Source organism: Trichechus manatus, unplaced genomic scaffold, assembly GCF_000243295.1.
Source record: "Trichechus manatus latirostris isolate Lorelei unplaced genomic scaffold, TriManLat1.0 scaffold00074, whole genome shotgun sequence".
In the NCBI taxonomy this organism is placed as follows: domain Eukaryota; kingdom Metazoa; phylum Chordata; class Mammalia; order Sirenia; family Trichechidae; genus Trichechus; species Trichechus manatus.
The window spans coordinates 119,336-125,329 of record NW_004444010.1 but is presented as its reverse complement, the minus strand read 5'-3'; positions in this window follow the sequence as shown (position 1 = coordinate 125,329).

Genomic DNA, 5,994 nt, shown 5'->3' with positions numbered 1-5,994 from the left:
TGATGAACCTCAAAGACATTATGCTGAGTGAAATGTCAATAAGAAAAGGACAAATATTGTGTGATCTCACTTATATGAAAGGACAAGTATAGGTAAAAGTATAGAGACTAGTGGTTATTAGTGGTTACCAGGGTTGCGCGAAGAGAAAAGGAGAAACCACTCTTTGGGAAGTAATGAGTTTTTGTCTATGGTGGTGGGAAAATTGGCATAAATTATGTATGATGGTTACACAACTTGACTAATGTTAGTAATATCACTAAGCTGTACACTATAAAAAAGGCAAATTGGCAAATGTTATGTAATATAAAATTGAGCTCAACAGTAACAAAACCGTACAAAAAACAACAATAACAAAACCAAACAAAAAAGGGGAGGAGCAGCTGCTGATACTACTTAGAAGCTGCTGATAATACTTAGGTACAACCAAACCCCACATGGGATTAGTTTTCTTGGTTCGAGGGATTAGGGTCATGGTTTCGTAGGATGGTCCAGTCAGCTGGCTTAATATTAGAGTTTCTGTTCTACCTCCTAATTCATTGAGTAGTGACTAAACATGCACACGGCCATCCAAAATACAACAATTGGTCTCTATTCACCTAGAGCAGCAGAGGAAGAAGGAGACCCAGGAATCAGAGGAGCAACTGCACCACAGGTCTAATTGCCTCTATAAACTACTGCCTCCTTCGCCACGAGACCAGAAGAACTGGACGGTGCCTAGCTACGAGTTCTGAACATTTTGATCAAGAATTCAGTAGATGAATCATGATCAAAAGGGGAGAAAATATGGACCAGAATTTCAAATTCTTTTGGAATCCACACTTCCAGGACCCATTGATACTGGAGGAACCCCCAAATCTATTGCCCTGAGATAATCTTTAAACCTTGAACAGAAACTATCCCTTGAAGTCATCTTTGAATCAAACAACAGCTTAGCTAAACTGGTAAAGAATAGTTGCCTTGAGCATAGCACTCTTTTAAAGAATTATTTATATGAGATCAAATTGACAACAGTATTTCAAAGCACAGATGAGAAGTTTAGGGCACAGTAGGTCTAAGTTAATGGTGGTGAAATAATTTGGGAAGAGATAGCAAGAATCGTAACACAACATGAAGAATGTAACCAATGTCACTGAATTGTACATGAAGAAATTGTTGAATGGCTGTATGTTTGGCTGTGTATATTTTCACTAAAAACTAAAAAAAAATTATTGAGTATGTGCTGTATGTTAAATGTTAGGCATGAAAACAATATAACCTGTCCCTGTTCTTAAAGAGCTTAAAGGATAGCTGTGGTGGTGCTATAGATTGTTTTTGTGTGGCCTTTCCTGCCATGAACTTGTAACTCCCACCCAAATGATTGGGTGGGACTGTGCAAATAAGGTCTATGAAACCCTAACAAAGGGATTAGTCAGCTTAGCCATCCTGCTAGGCTTAAAATGAGCTATCCCAGAGGCAGGTAGGAGAGGACCTTACCACCACCAAGGAAGAAGTGACAAGAGCAGAGTGCGTCCTTTGGGCCCAGGATCCCTGCACTGAGAAGCTCCTAGAACCAGGAGACTGAGAGAGAGAGAGCTGTAACACTGAAGACAGCAAGAAGTGGTGGCAGGAGAGACCAGCAGGAGACAGTGCAGAGGGATTCCTGGCCCATGGAGTGAGAAAGTTGAGTGCCTTTGGACAGGAGGCTTCCTGGAGGACTAGGGTGTTTCTGGGCACTTAGCAGAGCTAGGTTTGCTGACCCACAGAGCTAGAGCTGAGTGCCTTCAGACCAAGGCTTACTGGTGGAGTGGGGAGCCTCTGGGCACTTACCAGCAGAGCTAAAAGAGCTTTGTAACACTTGCCTGAGCAGGGCAGAAGCCCAGGGGCCAGAGAGAGATGTGCCTGCAGGCATGTCTAAGAAGAGGCTGCCCTGATGGAAGAACTGTATCCTGAGCGTCTCTGAACCTGAATTGTAACCTGTTACTTCCCTAATAAACCCCATAACTATGAGTATTGTCTGTGAGTTCTGCGTGGCCATTACAGTCATTGCAACGAATTATCAAACCCAGCAGAGAAGCAGAGAGTGCCATGTGATGGACAGTTGATGTCAGAATTGGTAAAGATGGCAGAGAGAGGCGGCATGTCTGACCTCTGCCTCATAAGAATCAGCCTTGGGCTGTTGATCTTGATTCTCCTTCCCCCTATTGAAGTTGGAGGAGATCAGATGCCACTGCCACGCCATTCTTACATCTGTGAAGACAAATTCATTACAAAAGAAAAAACATCAGAATGCAATGTACCATAATTTTATGCAAATAATGCATGTCTTCTACGTTTGTTTACCAACTGCACCCTCCCCCATCCCCCACAAGGTATAATTGGCATAGCGCACTTATGAAAATACCTCACAGTGGGAGGGAGCGGATGGCAAATGTAGAAGCTGTGCATTATTTTTGTAAAAATATGGTAATAGGTACTGCTTAGAAATATATAGGGAAATCTGTCTATCTATCTAATCTATCTACCTATCGCCTGGTGGCACAGTGGTTAAGAGCTGCGGTGAGCTACGGCTGCTAACCAAAAGGTCAACAGTTTGAATCCACTGGCTGATCCTTGGAAACCCTATGGAGCAGTTCTACTCTGTCCTATAGGGTCTCCATGAGTTGGAATCAACTTGACAGCAGTGGGTATCTATCTATCTGTCTATCTATCTATCTATATATTTCTGTCTCTTGAGAGAGAAATACATAAAGAATAGTGTTTTTTGTTATATTGAATTAAAATTGATATTCTTTTAACTTCTACTTATTTACTGTGTTTTGATTTCTTAGAAGAACATGGGTTGTTTGTGGGAGATACCTTTGAAGCCCAACAACTATCCTTCTCTTCCTCTTCCTAACTGGAAGAACCTTAATTGTGTTCAGGCATTTACCCTCGCATGTACTCTGGGAAGGTGACATTACTCAGTTTGTAAGGGTGGATCATGATTAGCCTGAGCCAATTGTGGTAATTCTAGCCACTTCTCAGTGTCAGCTTGGAATGGGCATGTGACCTAATCCTGGTCAATGAAGACTAGGGGGAATTTTCCTTGGAACTTCTGAAAAATGTTGGTTTTTGTTTTTTTTTTTTCCTTTAATAAAAGGAAACATTCCAACTTCTTCACCAGCAATTGTGTCTATACTTGATGCTTGCAATTTCTTCAGCCATTCTACAATGATGAGTGGAGACATCATGGAAATGGATGACAGAACGGAAAGATGTATCTGGTTTCTTGATGATATTTTCATGCTGCTGAATTAAACAACCCTGGAAACATCCATCTCCACATTTCTTATTATCTGAGCTAGGAGTGGGACCAAGGGAGACTTGACAGCCATTTCTTACTGTCAACTCATGTTTCACTCTATCAAGCTATCTGTGACCAAACTGTAGCCCTTACTCTGTAATTACAATCACTGAAACTCAAGTTCAGCCCTTTACATTTTCCCCACTCAATGCCATCTTATTCAAGTCAGATGATTCTATCTTTTTTCAAGATCTTTTTAGGTCTTGATACTGTTACCAGCATTTTTGTTACCTCTTCCAAAACTCCCTTTGCCAAAGTATATGAAATGCTACCATTCATGATCATGTCTTTATGCATCTGCTGTATGTAAATTTCATGAGTTGGCTGCCTTGTTCACAGCTAACTCTCCAGCACTAAATGAGTGTCTGGGCTATAGAAGGTCCTCAGTAGATATTTTTGTAGTAAATGAATGAGAAGAGATTTTTTTCTCTAGATGGATTCTTCTTAAAACACACACATATACCCTTGTTGTTTATTGTCATTGAGTTGATTCTGACTCATGGCAACCCCATGTATGCAGAATAGAACTGCTCCAGGGGGTTTTCAAGGCTATGACCTTTTCAAAAGCAGATTGCCATACCTGTCTTCCAAGGTGCCTCTGGGTGGGTTTGAACCACCAACCTTTTAGCCAGTAGTTGAGCACTTAACCATTTGCACCAGCTGGAGACACCACAAATACCCTATGAATAATCCCATCAATGCTCATGTACAATATAAAACCAAAAAAACCAAACCTGTTACCATCAAGTTGATTCTGACTCATAGCGACCCTATAGGACAGGGTAGCACTGCCCCATAGAATTTCCAAGGAGTAGCTGGTGGATTTGAACGGCCAACCTTTTGGTTAGCAGCCAAGCTCTTAACCACTAGGCCACCAGGGCTGCATATACAGTATGTACAATATAGACTGTCTATCTTGTCTACATAATGTTATTCATAAGGTCACCATGCATCAGAGCCAACTCAATGGCAACTGAAAGCAACAACATTAACTTGTCTAAAGAATGAACAGATTGGTCTTAGAAAAAACACAACTAGAAGGCTCCAATCTATAGAGAAGGACATGTTTGGTATAGCAGAGGATCAGCAGAAACGAGGGAAACCCTTGATGAGATGGATTGATACAATAGCCTCAGTGGTGGGCTCAGACATACCAAAGATCATGGAAATGGCACAGGACTGGACAATGTTTTGTTCTATTATACATAAGGTCACTATGAGTTGTAGCTGACTAAATGGCAACTAACAACAAACAACAACCTTACCTTGCCTACAACTAACTGGTAGAAGAGCACCTAAGAATAGAAAGTGTTTCAGCCTTTTTTTTTTTTTTTTTCAGTAGTGTGAGGCAAGAAAGAGGGAAACTCTTGGAAGCACGAGAAACAGCCCATGGAGGAAAGGTCTGGTTGGAGGCTATAGTAGGAACTTCTGATTTGTTTGGTGGCCACATGAGAATGCTGAGTCTCTGAGCAGAGAAGGAAAGAAAGTAAATCCACTTTGCCAGTAATGGAACTAAGCACTCTGAGCCAGGAATAATGTGAGTGCCTCACTTGCCTCTGGTGCAAAATTTATGAGGATGCAAAACATACTCAATAATCAACATAAATAATATTTTTATGCAGTATTTAAAAAGCTGAAATTAATGTCCGAAATCCATGATGAACAAAACATCAAATATGAACCAAGTACAGAATTAGTAGAAGTACTGATCCCCTCACAATCTACTCATAGTCCCCAAGTGAGCCCCCAATAGATCACATATAATGTTACTCATTAAATATTAGACTGGTGAGATTTCCTCATCTTTATCTCTGTGTAATTTCTACTCCTTCCTTCCCAGCAAGGACTCATTGGGAGAATACTGAATTTGAATATACTCTTTTGGATATAGGATCAAATTTTAGTGTGGTTTAGGTGTCTGTTAAACTGATGATTTCCCAAACATGGATCCCATATATTTTCCTATTTCCCTGTCGTTGAAATATGAAAATGTCTGCAGTATGAATTACCTGAAATTCAAACATATATTTCAAATGTTCTTTTCACTTACACAACAGAGTGTTCCTTACCCTCGTGCACATGGCAGTAATCTGTTATATTTAGAACATATGGCTGTATTTCAATATCAGATGGCTTTTGCAAGTGAAGTCATCCAGTTTTATGGAAACTTGTCTGAAATCTGACATATGGAAAAAGCAATGATTTTCCTCTCATCCATTATATTTCCTTCAAACTTATACCAATATAAGTTAGCTAAAATTATTTTTCTCTAAAATAACTCAAGTAGTTTAAATAGCTTCAAATAACTTAAAAAATGGGCAGCAAAGTGAGATACTCACAATGGGAAAGTAAATTATTACCAACTTTATGGTAGGTACTTTGTTGATAAATTTCGAGAGCCTTTTTAAATTTCTGTTATTTCTGACCCTGAGGAAATTACTCACAATTCAGTCAAAGGGGGTAATTCCAATATAATTTTTAAAAGTAAAAAAAATATATATGCACAACTTTTAACAGTGACAGCAGGTCAACAGCTGCCCCACTCCCAATGAAAGTTTATTTTTTCCTGGTCAAGTAGAGAGGTTCACCTTTTCTGTCCCTTATATCCCAGGAAGGTTCTAAGTCACTACCCTCTTCTCAGGAGAGTACAATGTGCACAGGACTGTGAATGG